The sequence below is a fragment of the Crotalus tigris genome, unplaced genomic scaffold (genome assembly GCF_016545835.1).
Source record: "Crotalus tigris isolate CLP2741 ecotype Arizona unplaced genomic scaffold, ASM1654583v1 scf7180000018155.2402879, whole genome shotgun sequence".
Lineage (NCBI taxonomy): Eukaryota > Metazoa > Chordata > Lepidosauria > Squamata > Viperidae > Crotalus > Crotalus tigris.
In genome coordinates, this window is record NW_024096851.1 from 322491 (window position 1) to 343046 (window position 20556).

The following is a 20556-nucleotide window of genomic DNA, read 5'->3' on the forward strand; positions in this document are numbered from 1 at the left end:
CAGAAAAACTATACTAGTTGGATTTAATAATTAAATACAGAGATAATTTGATGGATTATTGTTATCATTTGGAAAAAAAAACCCAACCAAACAAAAGGGGGCTTTGTGTCTTTTGAAGAATCTGGGTTTTCAAGAAAAAAATCCTTTCTGGATCAAGAATGGAATGGTATATTTCTCTAATGCCTCTAATGCCTGGTATTACTTTTTTCAGCAGTTCTAAATTATCAAGAAATTAAATTATTTCATTATCATTAAACTTCAACGAGATCCAAAACAAATATGCATCAGATTGTGTGCTTGATATTAGTAAGTTGAATGCAGTTGCCTGTAATGAACAGAAGAGCTTTTTTTCATTTGTGGAGGGAAAAGAAATTTGACTACAAGATAGCATAGAAACAACTTTTTTTAGGTTCCCCTTTTGCTTTGTGATTTACCATGTCCTTGGATGTTTTCACTCTCCAGATCAGTTTTATGGGGATATATGGCATCAAAATATTACCCTCTTCTGCAGGGTCAGCAAAATCCACCAATTATCTTACACGATCTTTGTAAGTATACAGTAAATATAACTTTCTTCATTAACATTATACTAAGGATTTTCAAATAAAATTGAGATTAGTGTTTCCTTTTTTAATCCAGATATCTCTAACAGTCTTCTTCCTATAAGTCAGACATATTCAGCAATTTTATTTCTTTAAGTGTCAATATTTAGTTTTGCAGCAAACATTAGCAGTAGAAGATACAAAAAATACGGGGCAGGGATTGAACAGCTAGACTGAGTGTAAGTATGTAAAAAAAGTTGTAAAAATAAAATATAAAAATGATACAATATTTGTAGCCTGGACTTTAATATTTCTCAAGCTTGATATGTCCCAGGCTACTTTTTAAAGGATTCTTTAAAAGAACAGCAACAACAAAACCATAATTGGGCCAGAAACATTCTTAGAAAGCAAATCTGGTAAATGATTGCAGTCTAATTTCTTTGTGAGAGGAAAGTCAAAGATAATAGCTGCCAGGAGAGATTATTTTGGAAAGATGTACAAAGAAGAAACCTTACCAATGTATCCACTTTCCAAACATATGACTATTTGAGGAGGGACATAAGATTCAATTATTACAGTAAAGGCCATAGTAGTATAGTATAGTAGTATAGTTGGGGCACAGGTTAGATTCAAATTCAGAGCTTGTCCTCCAAATCGTCCTCCAATTAATGTTTTTATTAATTCTAGCTTACTGAGAATTGTTGGAATCACACTGGAAGAAAAGGCACATTACATTGCACCATGAGTTTCTGGCACAAAGCTGTGGCATATATATAAAAAATAAACACATGCATAAAAGTAAACTTCAGTATTCAACACTTACAATGTTTGAGAAAGAACATTTCCTGCTAATCCCGTAACTCACTTTATAATTTTTCACTCTGTAGAATTCAGAGGAAGAACCTCCTCAATTTGTAGAATCCTGTTTCTTATTTGAGAGACTTCTATTGGGTAATCTTCCTCTGATGGGAGGTGGAGGACAGGGGATAATACAGCACTGTGTACAGATTCCCCTTCTAATTACGAGTAATAAAAGACAATTGTAAAACTTTTATATAAACATTGAGGTTTCGCTGCTGTGTCTCCTAAGAGAAACATTGTGCAATCTGCAGAACAGTGAAACTCTTATAAGTTAAGAGGGAACCTTTTCATGACTCTTACACATCCTCATCTTTTCACCTTTTTTTTTAAATCATGCATTTCCATACAGGAGGTAACATCTTCGACTGCCAAGGTAGAGGTAAATTGCATCAGGCGGAAGGAACAAAGGACCTTCATTAATGAAACAGAGGAAACAACTTTGCCAATGTAAAGTGTCAGCAGAAAGCATCAAGTTCAGTTTCAGACTTCAGTGACCTTATGAAAACAGAAGCAAGCAGAAAAGGGATATTTAAAGTTATGGCTGTGTTACTGAGAATCACCACTGCATTGTGAGAAACGGGTGAATGGATTTCTCCTTGAAAGCCTAATTCTCGCTAACCATCCTCTCTTCATTTTATGACCGCTATGATCAGTTTTTTGTATATAAGAAAGAAAGGGTTAGAAAGTGGAAACAAATACTAATTACACCACGCTGCTATTAATAGTTCTGTTCCACACATCTATTTTTGTTTCAACACACTGTATATCACTAAAGACCTGAGCACAGGTTAGGAATATTGGGGAGATTCTTAGAATAGTTCAGGGATTCTTATAAGGGCTTGCCTTTACAGAGCTCCACATTTTAGCAGTCTAAACAAATGTGGATTAGGAGCTAACCTGGATTTGGATCTGCACAAGGATCTTTTTACAGTATACATTTACAAAACCTGCTCCATTTTCTTCTGTAGTATATAAAAAATCCTGCACTTGAATGTGCAATAGTAGGTTAGCAAGAGAGTAGCAAGAACAGCAGAATGGCACTCAGATTAAATGGAGTTCACAATCTTGTATTGTTGCTGGAAATTTCAACCTTGTTTAGGAAGAAAGCCTGGTAGTCTAATCTCACTACAGTGTTTTAATTCTCTTTTAAATCAAATTCTAAATTCCATGACTGACAGTTAAGCAAAACATTTTACTTGTAAGAACATTTTCTTGTTTACAGTCTTTCATTTGGCAGCTAGTTACTATTCTGTCATTTACGTTGTCTGCCAAAGTAATACTTGTGATACCCAAAGATACACTTTGGCACAGTGCTTTGAAACACAGGTACATATCCTTCTTTCTTTCTCATATTTGAAGTATTTGTCTCACATAATTTCTTCTAATTACTATTGGAATACTCCATAGTGATTGCACATATTGTCAAAGATATTCAGAAAACATTTTGTTGCTTCCTTGGATTATTTTTTGAATAATGGCACCTGAATATTTGAGGGGCTGCTACAAAGAAGAGAGGGTCAATCTATTCTCCAAAACGCCAGAAGGCAAGAAACAATGGATTGAAACTAATCAAGGAGAGACGCAACCTAGAACTAAGGAGAAATTTCCTAACAGTGAGAACAATTAACCAGTGGAATGGCTTGACTTCAGAAGTTGTAGGTGCTCCATCACTGGAGGTTAAGAAGAGACTGGACAACCATTTATCTGAAATGGTATAGGGTTTCCTGCTCCAGTACTTCCCTGATATACTTCAATTAAATCTGGAGGAAGACATCATGATGGAACTCATTCCAGTGGCCTTTCCGGGTACTGAGGAGTCTTTTCTTGAGAATAGTGAAGAATCTGTTATTCTCTTAAAACATTCAGAGAAATCTTTCATCCATTTCCTCTGCCCATGACTCTGGTAAAGAATTGTAAGTGCTCATTTGGCCACAGCTTGTAAACGTGCAATTTTGGATTAAAATCCATTTAGTAACTGGTTCTTCTTCTGCCATCCTTTCTATTAGTGAATAAATTTGAAGCCTATTTGAAAAACTCTCCTAAGACAAAAATGCCACACAATCTCCTCTTTAACTCATGAGATATATGGGATTGTTGATACGAGACTGAAAGAAACCAAAGTAGGAAATGAAACATTCTGTGAAGTCAAATGGTTAAAACATATTTAATTTCTTCCTGGTCATGCACTCTTCCTGTATGCTCATTTCTAACATTTTCTCAGATCAGACTCTTTCAGCAGAGCTAGTTGTAGGTTCTTATCACTAAAAGCAGCTTCTTTAGCATCACAGTTCTGTACCTGCCAAAGACAATCAATGATATTCACTGCCCTTTCCTCCCCTTTCACCAAAATAGCAGTGCAAAAATCAAGATCTGCTATTCAGCCAAACAGGAAATTGAGAAATTATAGTTGGTGGTTTAAGTCCAAAAATGGTCTTGCTTTTCAGAGTGCTCTCCATTTTGACCAAGAAGAGGAAATAAGATTATTTGGTATAATAAAAATAGTAAGTTGCTTAATATTTTCCATTGTAAGAACTTATTGTTGATATAATTTTATTTCTATAAAAACGAGCATTGTGTTGTAATAGCACATGTCGGTCAAAAGATTGGTTTGAGGCTCAGATCATACCTCTGCTTAGCTAGGTTGCTTATTTCTCAATCCTCCTAGTTTATTTTCTGTTGTGTTGCAAGAGCTGTCAGAACAAAAGGAGTATTTCTTAGGGAACAGCTGCCACTGTTTATCACCAATATAATATTTTTAAGAAATCATGACTGATGAAAACAGAAGGAACTGTGGGGGGTCCCTATCTATGAGTCAATGCTGTGAAATAATGTTATTTAGGAGATTAAAGAGTCATAAGTTAATGAGCAGTAATTCATAGTGATTTGATTGGGAACTTGAGGTATTCACATTAGAGTTATATATGAGTTATATCAATACAATAGCTCAAATGTTGAATGTTTTGAAAGATACATGCACAGGGAAGGAGCAGTTCAGCTATATGAGACATGTCAAACATAAGGCCCCGGGGCTGGATGCGGCCCGCAAAGTGGTTTCATTGGCCCGCAAAGCCATCCTGGAAACAGTGAGAGAATGGCCCCTGTTGCCTTGGCCCTGGCCCATGCCGGCCAGGAGCCAATATACAATTTTGTGGTGGTCATCTATGCTGAAACACATTTAATCTTAGCTCCACAAGGCCATCTAGAAACAGCGAGGAACCAGCTCCTGCCGTGTTGGCCCCACCCCCTGGTGCATGCTGGGGAGGTGTCACCCTTTGTGAGGAATGAAGAAATGGACCATACCTTGGCGCTTGCTGCAGTCCCACCCCCTTCTGCCAGAGACCCTCAGATCTGTCCCACTCCTGCCCAGGCCCCCACAGACACCCTTGACGCGAACGATGTAGAGCTGGCCAAGCCCACCCAGTAGGCCACACCCATTCCATCCACGCCCACCCAGTAGGCCACACCCACTCTGGCAACACCCAGCCGGCCCCCCGAGGGCAACCGCAATGCTGATGCCACCCTCAATGAAATTGAGTTTGACACCCCTGAGCTATATAATCAAAATATCTATTTTAGATTTTTAAAGTCACAATTTGAACCCTATAAAACTGATTCTGAATCCCATTTGAAAGATTAAACATCATCTGTTACAAATACAAGGTTCAGCTGTAAGGATGTCTGCTGGGAATAAACTATGAAAAAACAAGTGGCACCATGTCAAGATAGTTGTAACAATGTATTAATGAAGGAGCGTACAAACCGATCTCAGCAAACAGGCATCTAAGGATTCTAAATCACTCTTATTTCCTATAAACAAATCCCCCTCTTTCATGACATCTTGATCTTTCCCAGATTGGTAGGCATCCTGTTGATTCTTATTGAATCATATAAGACTTGAGATCACACTAAGATCACATTTACAGTACCAACGAAATCATGAAGGTTGAAGTTGGTGCTGTAGTAACCGAAACTCATGGCATCCTATCCATTTATAAAGCACAGGTTTCTCCTACACTGTGGAATTTTTTTTAAAAGCTGAAAGAGATTTATAGTAAAGATGGACAAATTTTGATTTCACTCAATTTCTTATTTTCTGGCTATAAATTTGTCTTCTACTATTTTTGCATAAAAATAATGGTGTACATTTCTCAAATGCTTTATATTTTTCATTGGTTGCTAATGCTGTATATATTTATATGCTACTCCATTGATATTTATTTTTGGATATGTTTTCAGTAATGTGAATTTTTTCTTTTGGTAGAAAAATATATTACAACATTTGCAAAAATGTGAATAACAAACAATAGCCTGTTTTCAATTACATATAAATGGGTGAAGGGCAAATTTGGCATATTAAAGTCACAACGTGAAGTAAACAAATGTCTCTCCCATACTAATTTATGCCACTTCTTCTTCTAGTTCGATCTATATGATAAAGTCCAGGCTAGTCTTATTTGGTGTCAAATCCTGAATAATTGATTGCTACCATTTACCAATCTGACATTCAGCATCAGCTTATGAAAAGCAGAAGAATTTCTGGTTCACCTTCACATCAACTACCTCACACTACAATTTTACATAATATTAATCTCTTTAGATAGACATGCATGTATAAATTGTATCTGTAAGTTTGTTATAAAAAAAAAACAGCTTTCCAGTTGTTGTTTTTTCCACCTGGAGGTGGGGAATATTTAAACAACAAGTCCAGTTCTATAATGTTCTAAATATTATTTATAAATCTAATTCTGAACGTAAAAAATACTTACTTTGTGCTGAACTACTATTAGTGAAAGTATTGAATGTTAAAAAGGGCAGAACAGAACTGTGTGAACAGAGTCTCCTCTCTGGGGAAGAGACATACTAATCATGACTCATGGGAGGTGAAAGATGGCATCTAGTGTCCATTCAGACAACTAAACGGTCTTCTCTAAATATGGCTGCCTTTGATAAAGCCTTGAATGAGACAATAAATTCAGAATAATAATGCAAAATATATAATACATATACCATTGATAAATTGCTTATTTTAAGTATATAAAATATTGCTAAATGTCCGTAGTTAGAATGACACCCTTCTTCACTGAAGCTTTGCTGATTATTTCATTTCCCTATTATTTGTCTCTACTTAATAAGGAAACTTACCTGTTTATTTCACGCATGCAGAGGTGAAGAGGAATTAATGGTATTATTTCCAACAGCAAAAAAATAAAATGAGAGATTGCACCCGTACATATTTAAGTTACCTTAAGCATATGTTTTTGGATGCATTGGATTTAGCTAATGTTAATGACAAGCCCAAGAATTGCAAAGCAAATAAATATCTTCAGTTTTCCTCCTTTGAAATCAATGGATACCGCCTGGATTCTATTCGAAAGACTTTATTTATTTAGGGCATTTCCTGATTTTTGCAAGAAAAGTAAATCATAATTATGCCTTCTTACATTTTTTTAGTTTTAAGGTTCTGGTCAAGTGTGCCTTTTGACCTGGAATGATTGCAAGAGTTTATCATTAATTGTACCCTAATTATTTTGATGCCCAGTTTTTCTATTATTTGGCTTTTTGTATTTTTGGTGTATGTGACTGATGTGGCTACAATAATTGCAAATACATATATTTACCTGTCTGTAAAGTAAAAACAAAATATGAACTATATGGGAAAAAATGAACAATTCAATAGTGGAATATTATATTGGAAGAAGAAAAATGTATATTAGCCAAAATAGGACATTTTTTTTCTGAAGTTGCATTTCTACAAGATAGGAAGAAAGGCTTTCCAATTTAGTTTCTGTTGACTAAAAAAATGAAAAAAAGAGGAAAGCCTAACCTATTATTTAAATTATTTCCAACTTTTTGAAAAATGTCTCTTTTTTAACCTTCACTGGATAATGATGAAGTTCAATGTATCTGCTAAATTTTATAGGACAGAAGATTGAACATTCTTCTTTCCAGCAATACTACAAATAACCTTAGATGCAAATTGAATAGCAACTAGTAGAATATAATATCAATGCCCTGCAGCCTCTACCCATTATTTCATTTCAGACTATAGCTAAATACAAAATTTATGTCAAATAGTTCCCCACTCTTTTGTTCTGATCTAATGGAAGTGAATTGAACTTAATAGGTTATAGGTTATCCCCAGGTGATCCCTGCTGACTTCTAAAATTTGGTCTACAAGATTATGAGGCCTTCAAGCAATGCTGAGAGGATAGTAGCTCATACAGGAGAATAGGAAGAGATGGTGTAGAAGTCCCCATTCTACAAGTAGTTTTTAATGCAACACTGAAAATAGCTTCATTTCAATTATTTTTGTATTAAACGTAGAATCCTTCAGTCACTGTGTATATTTTGTTAGCTCTAAGACTTCAAAATTTGTTTACAGATTTTTCTTGTATGAAGTAAAAACATTATGTGTCAATATGTCAGCTGGTTATGGCATGTATCTGGCGATCAGCATTAAACCACAATAAATACTGATGTGCATTTTATTTTCAGTTTTTTTCCGTTTACATTGGAACTCTACTATTCTTGTACAAAATAGAAGGAAAGTATATAAGTCCAGCAATTTATCATCTTTTGTCTTGTCACATGTTTTCAGGTATATTTCAGATGAGAACTAATGATTGTTGCCTTCAGGGATGCATGGAAAATTTAAACCGACACAGGGTAATAATTTATATATTACGCCTTTAACTAAATTTGGTCCATTGAACTACTCTAACTAGAATTAAAATTATAGAATTCAGTTGATGAGCTGCTAAGTTGCCCCCTCCACACAAACATTTTCTAATAAATAGCAGTAATGTATGCACAATACAAGGACTTCCTAGGACCTCAGTCCTCAACTTGATGCCTCTCAACATTAATGTCCATGGGGACATTTCTCTGTCCATGACCGACACAATTTGTTAAAATATTTTTTTCCAGAGGTAGAAGAAAGCAATAGCTTCATGTATTACTCAATTATTTTCTGTAAGTAACTCTGTACTTCAGATAGATGAGTCCATTTAGAAAATAATGAAAAAAAATGATTTCTGGCTGTTGTTCTGTGCTTTGTTAAGAATTCTTTGTCTGCTTCCCTGGGGTGGGGGAAGGTCATGGGTAGAGGTAGTGGGTAAAAGGGGTGCATCAGTTTGGCTATTAATAAATAATTGGTTTTTATTAGACCCAAACTATGGAGAACCAATTTGTTGCAGTGGTTAAGGTATGAGTTCTAGTCCCGCCTAAGACACAAAGCCAGCTGTGTGACCAGTCACACTCTTTCTCAGTTCTAGGAAGCAGGTAATGGCAAACAATTTCAAAAACCTTGCCAGGAAAATTGCAGGAATTAGTTCAGGCAATCACCAAGACTCAAAAACTGACTTAAAAGCACCAATCAATCTTCAATTGCAGACATTTTGTAAGCCCATAAAATTATCTTAATATTGCCAAGTGTACCTGCTATATTTATAACATCCATTCTCTGTGCGTGAGTGTGTGTGTGTGTGTGTGTGCATGTGCGTGTGCGTGTGCATGTGTGCTTTTCCTTTTGAACATTTTGACTAGATACCCAGACATATCCAGTGAATAGAACAATCTGTTCTATTTATTTGTCCATTTGGGGATTGCAGATCAAAGTAAAAATAAATTGTAAATCATTATTCTCTTGACTGTTTTTTTAAAAAACTGATGTCATGGGGCTTTGTCATATCACTTGCTGCAACTTGATAAATGTGGCATAGATCCACAGGGCCATACTGTACCAGGAAATGCTGCGGAAAAAATGTCTGCAAAAACTCTTGGAGAAAAGAGTTTTTCTTAGACACATTTGTACATTATAGATAATTTCAAGCCCTGTAACTCCAATCATGGATGTTTATTTATTTGTTTGTTTATTTAAGAATTATCCCAGCTGGACTTATCTTCTGCCAGTTTTCATGCCTCTGTAAACATGCTGGGAGCAAACGCCAACATTCTTTACTTCCATAGTTTAACATTTTAAAATCACTAACTGGGTCATAGAAGTGTAGTTCAAGATAGTAAGTTATGTCCTATCATATATTGTTCTGTGGGTTTTTTTTTCATCTATAATTTGAGGTGACATGTGCTTCATTCCATTGTTTTTCATTTCTTTGGAAGTTCTTTAACTATTTGGATTAAAGAGGATTTTTTTCAACTGAATTATCAATTCTATAAATGAAAGGTCAATATAGTTCGACATTTAACATACTTTGTTCCTTTGCCATCCCTCTTTATCTTTTCTAATGCAAATGGAGTATAGGTAGGTAACAACTAAAAGACTCAGATTTTTGGAAAACAGTTAATTTTTTATTTCAACTGAAACTAACACTTTATGGCTTAGTTTCAAATAGCTGGTTCCATCTAGTGGTTAAGGTCCCAAACTAGAGACCAGGAGACTGTGAATTCTAGTTCCACATTAGGTATGAAATCCAGTCCAGTCATTCTCTCTCAGCCCAATCTGCCTTATGAAGTTTTGGGGAAATAATAGGAGGAAGGAGAATTTGGTGTGTTTGCCAACTTGAGCTATTTACAAAAATAATAATGGTGGGATAAAAAAATATCTGAAAAAAAAAATCAGTTTATTCAAACCCAGAATGTAATCCAACTAATCTAATCTAATGTAGAAATTCAAAGATTTGTTTCTTTGATTGATTAACACAGAAAATCTATATTCTATTTTACTCTGATCAGTATGGGATGATATCAAATGAATAGACCCAGCTTCTGAAAAAATCTATATTCTATTTTACTCTGATCAGTATGAGGTGATATCAAATGAATAGACCCAGCTTCTGAAGAAATGAACAAGTATGCTGCATGATTTCAAGAAATGTGCTACAATCCTTTTACAAAGAAATTTTGATTGTTTAAAAGAAATGGGCCTAAAATTTATTGATTATGAAAGATTTGCACGATGTGGCATCATTAGAACCCCCCTTCTTTCAAAAATATTGAGTGCCTCATTGCACCAAAACACAGGCAGGGGTTTGGACTAGAAGACCTCCTGATTCCATGCCTTCCTATCATGTTGCTTAAAAGCTCTCTCAATTAATTTGTTTTCATTTAGTATAAAGTTAAATATGTTTATGTCTTTTGGACTGGCAGTATACAACACCAAAAATCCCCTTAATATAAGGTTAGGGTTAGGGCAGGGGTGTCAAACTCAATTTCACTGAGGGCCGCATCAGCATTGCAGTTGACCTCGGGGGCTGGGTAGGTGTGGCCAGGGTGGGCATGGCCTACTGGGTGGGCATGGCCAGGTCTACATCGTTTGCGTCAAGGATGCCTGTGGGGGCCTGGGCAGGAGTGGGACAGATCTGAGGGTCTCTGGCAGAAGGGGGTGGGACCAGGGCAAGCACCAAGGCATGGTCCACTGGAAGAGCCTGCCGAAACTCCTCCCCCAGAGCCCATGAAGCCGGATATGTGAAGTGGGCAAGGGCCATTTGCTGGCCACTTCCAGGTGATGGTGCATTTCTTCATTCCTCACAAAGGGTGACACCTCCCCAGCATCCACCCAGGAGGTGGGGCAGACATTACAGGGGCTGGTTCCTCCCTGTTTCCAGACAGCCTTGTGGAGTAAGACTGAATGCATTTCAGCATAGATGGCCACCACAAAATTGTACATTGGCTCCTGGCTGGCCTGGGCCGGGGCCAAGGCAGTGGGGGCCATTCCCTCACTGTTTCCAGGATGGCTTCGCAGGCCACATGAAACCACATTGTGGGCCGCATCCAGCCCCCGGGCCTTGTGTTTGACATGTCTGGGTTAGGGTTAGGACATCCGCTACTTTTCTTTTTTTTTTCTTTTAGCAAGCTACTACATATTGAAGCTTAGCAACATCATTTAGAAAAGTCAGAAACTTGGAGCTTCTATCTGGCTACACATAAGACTTAGCAGTAAATCACACCTCTCCACATTTTTAACCCTTTACTCAGCACAGCATTTGTCTTGGCAGAGGATTCTTATAAGCAACACAGCTAAATTAGAATCTTTCTTACAAACCAAAACGAAGCCTTAAATTGTACAGATGATTGCCCACTGCAGTGCAATGGAGCAAAAACAGAGGTTAAACTCTTAAGTTTTGTGATAGAAAAACTGACATTTTTGAGCTCAGTTCTACTTTTCAGTGGATTGAGAGTCCATGCTACTTTTTTTCAGATCTGGTGACTCAAAAAATACATTTCTACTTCAATATATCAATCCTACAATCTCCATTCTTTGCTTAAGTACATCACTAAATCATATTTTCAGAATTTATCATGAGGCATATGCTTTTGTAAATCAAATGTATGACAAGAAACAGCAACTGCAATATTCCTAACATGATGTGTAATCTGCCTCTTATATAAATGGGTTGGCTACCTTTTGAGGGAGAATGACTGCATCATTGATTTTTGTTTTTGACCTGGTAGAGAGCATCCCTTATTACTAAAGAGAATAAAGGATAGTGAACATGGGAATGGTTCATTTGATATGTGTTTATTTAAGTGTCCTGTGGACACAACAAAATTTCATGCCTAACTCAAACACTTGTTTCATAGCTGTATACATATGAAAAGATAAAAACATTAAATAATGGTAAAGGAAGAGGTTGGACATTTCTAGAGTTGTTTTTTGTGTAGTGTGAATGGGCAATGCTATTTGTAATAAGGAGAAGAGAAACTGCAGCTGAAGACCCAGCAGGACCAAGCAGAACCCAAGAGTGAGAGCTGCTGAGTGAATGGCTGGTGGAAGGATCGTCGTTGGCAGAGGATCGTAGTTGGCAGAGAGTGCACTAGATGTCAGCAACTACAGCTTGAGAAAGGGGTTAGGCTCCAAGCCCAGGCAAGAATTTATTTTTTTTTCTCTTCCCATTTTCCTCTCTTACATAGAAGTAAGGCCAGAAGGGATAGCATAGAGAGCAGATGCATCCAGGAGAAAGGGAATAAAATAGGTTAAAAAAAAAACCCTGTAAAATGCTTGATCTGAAATTGTCTATACAGAATTGTATATGCATAATGTGTTAAGCAAGGTCACTGTATATATTAAGTATCACTGTAAAAAGAGATAACTCTGGGTCAATATCTAGAAAGTTACTGTCCCTTTTCCCCCACCCTCCAACAGTAGGTTCCCCTAAAGGCCTCTGCGATTCCTCATCGCCAGGACCATCACTGTTCATTTTTGTCTATATACCCAGCTTGGAATATAGATATCCAAGCTGGAAGAAGTCCAATTAACACAGACTTTCATTCTAGCTTCCATTCATTTGATAACGGAATATACCTACCTCAGAATTGTTGCCTATTAATTTTGATGATGTTACTCAGTTGTCTACTAGTGGTACTGGCCAGACAGTGGCTTCTTGACATTAAACATTCTTCACCAGAAATTCTAGAAAGACTGTAAGCATATTGGTTTATAAATCTGTACCTAACAGAAGCAAAATAAATCATGGTAGTCGTGAACTTTTTGTTACAGCTTCATTAGCTATAATACATACAACAGTCGATTCTGCATTCAAGTCTCATAACTGGTCAAGCACAAATAAACCCCTTACATGTACAATAAAACAAGCTGCTAATCTTCAATGAAGACAATTTCTCCTTTCAACCTTAAGAAAATATTAGCAAGGAAATCTTTTACACTTTCCTGAAATAGAAATAAGCTGATGCTAAGTAACTGAGCTGATTGCATTTCTTCACTGGATCTGGCAGTCTGTGTACAAAACATTTTCTTTTTAAGGCAATAGTTCCCATTCTTGGATCCCTAGATGATGTCTAATTAAAATTCCCATCATCTTTCATTGTTAGCCATGCTGGCTGAGAAGGATGGGAGATGAAACCCAGAATGAGCAGGCAACCAAATTTGGGAACACTCTTCTAAGGATCACATAATATAGAAAACTGACACCAGTTACTGCAAGGGCGGAGATAGTAATGAGACAAATGTTTGGGTTATGCAAAGCTTCAAAGGGATGATTTAATTCAAAGGAGATTAGATAACATTATTTATTGAATCAAATTTTCAAATCAAATTTCTGAGGCTGTTTGAGCTATTGTATTAAATTAGACATCTCTGAATCATTTCAGAAATATTTGAAAATGATTCAGAGATTTCATGGAGCTTTGGTTTTATAAAATCCCAAACATTGTTGCAGCTTCTTTCCATATAAAGACAAAATAGAGTGCTAGGTTCTTAAATAAGGAGCAGGCTAGTGAGTTTTCATCACCTCTGCCTATTGGAACATGGCTGGTAGTGTTCTGTGTTCTTAGTCAATACACCACTACATTTTTCATTTGTCTCCCAACTATTCAGATCAGAACAAAATTTGCTCAGCTTCACCATAATGGTTGAAGCTCTTAAATCCAGTTGGCAAGTTATCCTTTTTTAAGGGAATGGAGATGACAAATAATAGAATTATCACTATGACATGCAATTTCAACTAATTATTGCTAAGGGAGAATCTCAGTGCACATTTTATCATTCTGTATCCCCCCCCCCCATCAAGCAAGCACATAGACAGCTTTTAAATGTATACAGTACTTAAAAGTATTAGTCTGCTAAAGTCCAGAAAAAGAAAATGTTACCCACAAACACTTAAAAGTCAGATTAGGGAACTCTTTAGCCCTTTTCTGGTCAGCAATTCACCATGATTATCCTGCCTGTTCCATTTTGCTTTGATATGCCCTTAATTATGTTTGAGTCTGCATTAGAATAAATGTGACAAAGGCAAATGATGGATAATAATGGTAAATATGTTGCAGTCATGTACATTTTATGTACACTATCATGATTGTTCACAAAAATCTGGAACTGTTGTCCCTTCCCCGTTTTTAATCCCAGTTGACTTCTAAATTCTTTGTAATTATAATCTTCCTAGACATTATTCAAACAATGGATCATCATGGATGTTCATCAGTTGCAAAGAAAGAATTAATGAATTGAAAATATGTAATCTCTATGTGTGTATCACATGCTTTTTCATCTGGGGGCCAAATTTTGCCTTTGCTCCCTATTTGGGAGGCCATAATATGTCTGATTGAGAGGAGAGAGGCTTGTAGTACTCTGAGTCAATTATAACCCATTCTTAGTTTTGGAGTACTAGTCTTTTTAAAAACCCCAGCTCTTCTCGTTCATGCACTATGTTGATATTCTCCTGATTTCTCCCAAGCTAGACTTCAGCCCTTTGCTTGAATCTGGCATGATTTTCAGGTCAATTTCTTACTATTGTTTCTAGTTTTCATTTTCAGACTTTAAAAGCTACTGTCTGAAAAACTTCTATATCACTTCCAAAGATCTCAGTATTACTGACTGAGACCTATTTTGCCTTTTCTCTCTCTCTAACGGTCCTGCATTTCTGATCATTTCTGCTCTCTTTGCCCTCCTCTATAGTGTTTCAGCCCTGACTCTGAAGTCATCATGAGCTGAGGTCAGACCTCACTGATCCAAACTTCTTGATCCTTCCTCTCTTTGGGATGAATTTTTAATACAACTGATTGATGTGTTTTTCATGCAACTTCAATGGAGCTGCCATTTCCACTATGTTAAATTCCAAAATGAAAAATCAGGGCCAGAGCTTCACAAAGGATTTTGAACTGAGACAAAGTATATGAAAGCTATTTATTCTGCATTATATAAGAAATGATTTGACCTGACTTAACCTGATCCATCCCAAATTTATCCCAAATATACATCCAGTATATAGACTTCAAATTTAGTTACCTACAGAACTGGCATTCACACTTCTCAAATGTTCCAGTGCAACACATACTGTAGCTAACATAACATACAAAAGAAGTTTCCAAATGTGAATTTCTGATATATAATACACAAGACACTGGCTTGCAGATGTAAACATTGAAAGTAATATCAGTTCTGAAATAGGAAGATTTAACTAATCCCAGATTGTACCTTTTCTTTGATATTCTATATCATCTTTCTGCACAGTTTAATTGCTTTGGCAATTGTTTGTAGGAATGTCCACAGGGGAATTTTTTTTAAAAAAATACTGTATTATGACTTAGGACCAAAACTGTCACTGAAAATAAAGATAAGTGAAATAAGAAAAGAGAAGATTTCTTCAGTTTCAAACAACAACAACAATCCTATTTGGCTCCTGAACTTTCTTAGCAGCCAGTTATTCTTTCTAGCTTGCAGTAAAGCAGCTAGAATGGGTGAGTGGAAAAGGCCTTTGGGACTCGTTTTTCTTTTAAGTTGCAACTGGGTGTATTCTTAGTGGAGTCCCTGAGACTGTGTGGAAATTGTTTTAACCCATGTTACTGCACAGCTCTTGGAATGTAAAGAATAATAGGTTGTCCCTGACATGGATTAAGTAATTGCCAGGTTTGGAGTTTACAATACTTCTATTGTAGCATAACCATATCTATCCTTAAAAAGAATGTTTACCAGTGTCGCTTTCACTCTGAAGTAAAAACAAACTAATGAGGAGGAGAGACAACCAAAGAGTAAAGAGAACAATTTTTCCTTTGCAATATAGATGAAAAAACCACTGGGAGTACCATTTTATGAAATTCTTCCTGCTGCATTTTCTCTGGAGTTTTGTTGATTCTACAAAGAAACTATAAAAGCAAACAATAAAACAACTACTACTATTTCTTCTTCCTCATGTTGAGAGTAATGCAGTAGAAAGGTTTAAGTAGGCCCACAGTACACTATAGGGGCATCAGCATAAATGTTTGATTACCGAAGAAACAAACATTTCATCCTCTTTTCCTCTTTATCTAGAATGATATAACATAGGAAAAGACTGATACATTATAAATAATTTAAATCTCACAAAACATGAGAAAAAAAACAACTTGCAAAACACAATCTTTCCTAGTGAATTCTTGGCATTTAACATGGATGTCTAAATAATTTATATATATGTATCAATATTTCAACAAGAAAGAAAATAATTCCTTGTTGCATGAAAGGAAAGCACTTTTTAATCCATACATTTCCACATCATGCTGTAAAGCTACTAAGACATTACCTCCATAGGATAAGTAATGTAAAGAAACTACTTCTAAATATATGTACATAATTCAATATTTCTACAGTTTGATGTTTACTATGCTTTATTTTACTTTTATTTCTTAGATGGCATCTTTAAAAGTTCATCAACAGCTCCCTAACCAGAGTATGAGCATATTTAGCTAACTATTTTTATCTGCCTGCCCTCATGACATTTCCCTTTGTCTCATCCCCAGCCTTCAGTTCATATTACTTAAAGTTGTCTTTGTTTAAATGTTTTTTCATCTTCTTTCAACATATTATTTCCATCAACACAATCTTGTATGCTTCACCAGCAATGTGGTTGTTGATGCAGTCATGGGTGATGCAGCCTGTCCAGCTCCTGTCTGTTAATCTAGGCAGCTGTGGGCATCACCCCTCCCCTCTGGTCCCTGCCGTTGATGGGACCTACAGGAGGGAGCAGATACTTTGATAAGTGTCTTGGAAAAGCCCCTACAAACATGGATTTTAGAGTGTTATAAAGGCACAATATAAATGCAATATAAACACAATATAAACTCTGTTGGAGGACCAGTATTGCTGTTTATTTCACTGCCAGGTATATCACATCTTTTCATCCACTTCAGCCAAAAATGAAGTTTTATGTAATCCTGAGTATGTTTGAGGAGGATGGGGAAGAGCATGTCTTGGCATGCAAATAATGAAAAGGGAGAACATTAAGTGTGGTTTCTTAAAAATATTTTTTTAAAGAAAACAACTCAGGGTCAGAATGTATTTTTTTAAAAACTTATTATTACAATTTTCACTTTTGCATTTCAAACTCCTGCCTTTTTTCTTTTATCTAAAAAATGTAATATGTTTTTCTTTTATCTAAAAAATGTAATATGTTTTTCTTTTATCTAAAAAATGTAATATATAAGTACTGTGAACATTCAATTACATCTGAAATCTTAGTTGTAAAATTTCCCCCTTCACAATAGGAACCAATGTCTTCTACGAAGGCACGGCAACCTAGAATAAAGGAGGAATTCCCTAACACTGAAAACAATTAACCAGTAGAACAGCTTGTCTTCAGAAGTGGTGGATGCTTCATCACTGGAGGTTTTTAAGAAGAGATTGGACAGCCATTTGTCTGGAATGGTACAGGGTCTCTGCTTGAGCAGGGGGTTGGACTAGAAGACCTACAAACACTACAGCTTCCTCTCTTTTACCAAAAAATTGTTTAAAATAATTGCTTATCAGCCTTAGAGGACAATCTGGATGATACTGATACAACACCAGTATAAAAACAATGATTCTATGGATGTTGGTAGAGACTATACACTTCTAGAACAACTGTTAGGTGTTATTCAAGCATTGTGTCAATTTGGATTAAACAACATCCCTTTTAATCTCCAACTATTCCCCTGTCTGAGCTGCTAGAGAACATTTCAGGCTGGTATCAAGGACTGAAAGGTATCAGTATTCAAAATTAGGACATTTAATTCAGATTGGTCCAGATTTCTTGTTTCCATGATGAACGTTTGTGTTCTTCCAACATCTTAACTAAGGAAAGCAGAGTATGCTTAATTGGGATAGATGGGGAGGACATTATTTTTTTCAGTGCTGGGTAAAGTGCAGGATATGCTCATTATTTCCTGTTAGGTGTAAACATAAGGCAGCTCTTTCCCTTTGTATATTGAATGTTGCAAATAAGTCACTTCTCCAGATATCTGTCTGGGGTTGATGCTCTGTAGGCTGCTCAGATACAATATGGAATTAGGAGTGAGCTCTTTACTGACAATCAAATTGCATTATGTAACTAAAACAAAAAAGAAATGCTAAAAAAGAACTATATTCCAAATTGGGGGAATACCATTTGCTAATTTTAATGTAAGTGATTGTAAACTTATGTACACTGATGCAAAGAATCCTAATTTCATATATAAATTTAAGGAAGATGAACTTGTGGAGACAAGCAAAAAAAATGCAATTGATAATTTAGGGCAGATATTGATCCAATGTGAGGCAATTAAAAAAAAACAAACCAGAATCCTTCTTAAATAGTGTTAGGAAGCTTTTGATAATAGTACTATTAATATAATCATACTTTTAGACAGATTAGTCAGGCCTAAAATAGCTACAGTTATGGCTACTGCATCTCAAAAGGACATTACAGAATGAGAAAAGGACAAAATGTTGATTAGTGGCTGAAACAAATTTGGTTGAAAGAAAGTTTCAAGAACTGGGGCTTTTAAGCTGCTGAAGAGGAGGAAGGATGGGAGAAAAAAAATGGCACCATAAAGAACTATAAAATGGTACATGATGTGGAAAAAGTAGGCGGGCATATTTTTTATTCATTCAGTCCATGTTATATCCTGGACTCACCCAAAGAAGCTGAATGGTAGGAAAGTGGCACCCAATTGGAACATCTCTAAAAATGCATTTGGTAAATTTATAGTTGTTAAAATTATTAACCACAGCAGTGACTCCAGCACTGTAAAAAAATTGTGTCTCTTAGTGCAGCTATTCAAGAAAATGGTATTAAGGACCTACTGCCCTCCTGTAGCCCTTTTTGTCTTTTCATATGCATTTTCACGGCTGCTGTAGAAACAGAATTGTGGATGGGATAAGATCTTCTCTGGTCCCATTTGGGATGATTAATTTTTATATAGTTACTGTATAATGTGAATATTGAATGTTTTATTTGTTTTTTAGAACAAACAATGTGTGGAACATCCTTCAGAATATCCTTTTATTTTTTTTTAAAAGAAGATTTGCTTGAGCTAATATATTTGCAAGGGCAGGTAGAATCTATTAAGAATAATTATATTTTTATTCCTACACTTTAAAATCCGTTAAATAGTCCTGTCTTTAAATTTCACTTCATTTTCTTTCTCCTTCTCCTTATGCCTCCTGTTCTCCATTCCACTTTGCAAAAACCCTTTTTCCTTAAAAAACAAACAAGCCTCAAGTAAATTAGAGACATTAACAGTACATCTAAAAATTTGATAGGATATTACCCTGAGCAGTTATGCTATTCTGAGGAATTTCAAATCATGGAAAATGTTTTCTAAATTTGCTGTACATATAATGTGAGAAAGAAAGTAGTCACAGAAGGTTAACAGTGTTCACTTAACCAGTTCCCTCAAATCCAGCAGTTTCTAAAACCGTGTTGCTAAAATTAGGAGATGAAAAGGAAATGTGATTGTTCTCAAAGTATTATCTCTATTCCATTCGATATATAACAAAAGGGAAATTCTGGAAATAAATAAACTATGACAGGAATTCCTTAACCCTTTTTCTTCTTCCAAAATGGGACTTCCTGAATGCTATCATCCAAAATTCTTAACAAAGCTTGTTAGCTTTTTTACTACCTCATTTCTTTAATGAAACCTTTGTAAGAGATTCTATTCTACCAATTTGTCTTTGTAATCTTAACTTCATGCAATTTCCTTTATGAAGCTCTAAATTTCTTACTTTTCTTATGAAAGGCATTATTTAGGTACTAGAAATATACTTAAATCAATTTTATCAAAACCAGCATTTTTCTACTTCATTATCATGTCAATAGCACACAGCGAAAATTGTACTGCACAAACTCATATATTAAATCTAACCGAAATGGAAAACTGTGTTTAAAAATCAGCAATATGATTGGCCACCTGCATATATAATGCTTTAAAAAAATAAACATTACTTTCCATGAAAATGAGGTTGTAGAGACAAAAACACAAATAATGTGATATAATTATTTTTATTTCAGGAATGCTTGAATTATTTTTAGGATTTGATTAGAATTTGAGACATCTCTATATAAATGTATTGGACAATGAATACAGTTTTATTATTAGTTTCTCTATACCATGACCATCTGTATTATAATCTATATCATTTCCATTGAGCTTATTAAGTGTTTTGAAATGAGATGATTGGATTTAGGGAAGAAATAGCAAATTTGTCATTTGAGAGATGACACATATTTACTGATGGGTTGGACTGAAACCTATAGTATTTTCAATAAACTTCAACTGTAAAGTTTCACATAGAGGGGAAAAAAACTATAAAGCTATATATAACTACTAAAAACTATAAAAGAACTCTGATATTTAAAAAGAATTTTGCTTCCTTAGTTTTAGCCCATAACAAACTTGAAAAAGTTGTTTCTCTTAAATTATTTATTCTCTGCTATCTTGCAAATCTATTATTGTTAATGCAATT

The 20556-nt window shown here is 35.5% G+C and overlaps 1 protein-coding gene across 3 annotated transcripts in view; it reads right to left on the minus strand.

Annotated features, from left to right (window-relative positions):
• CHRM3 (cholinergic receptor muscarinic 3) overlaps nt 1-20556 on the minus strand; it is a 245229-nt gene that overhangs the window by 16228 nt on the left and 208445 nt on the right. The window contains exon 4 of one of the 3 annotated variants that reach the window (XM_039348451.1): nt 12668-12780. The exons of the other annotated variants lie outside the window; for them this stretch is intronic. The gene's annotated coding sequence lies outside the window, so the exon portion shown is untranslated. The remainder of the gene's footprint in view (nt 1-12667; nt 12781-20556) is intronic. 3 annotated transcript variants of the gene reach the window in all.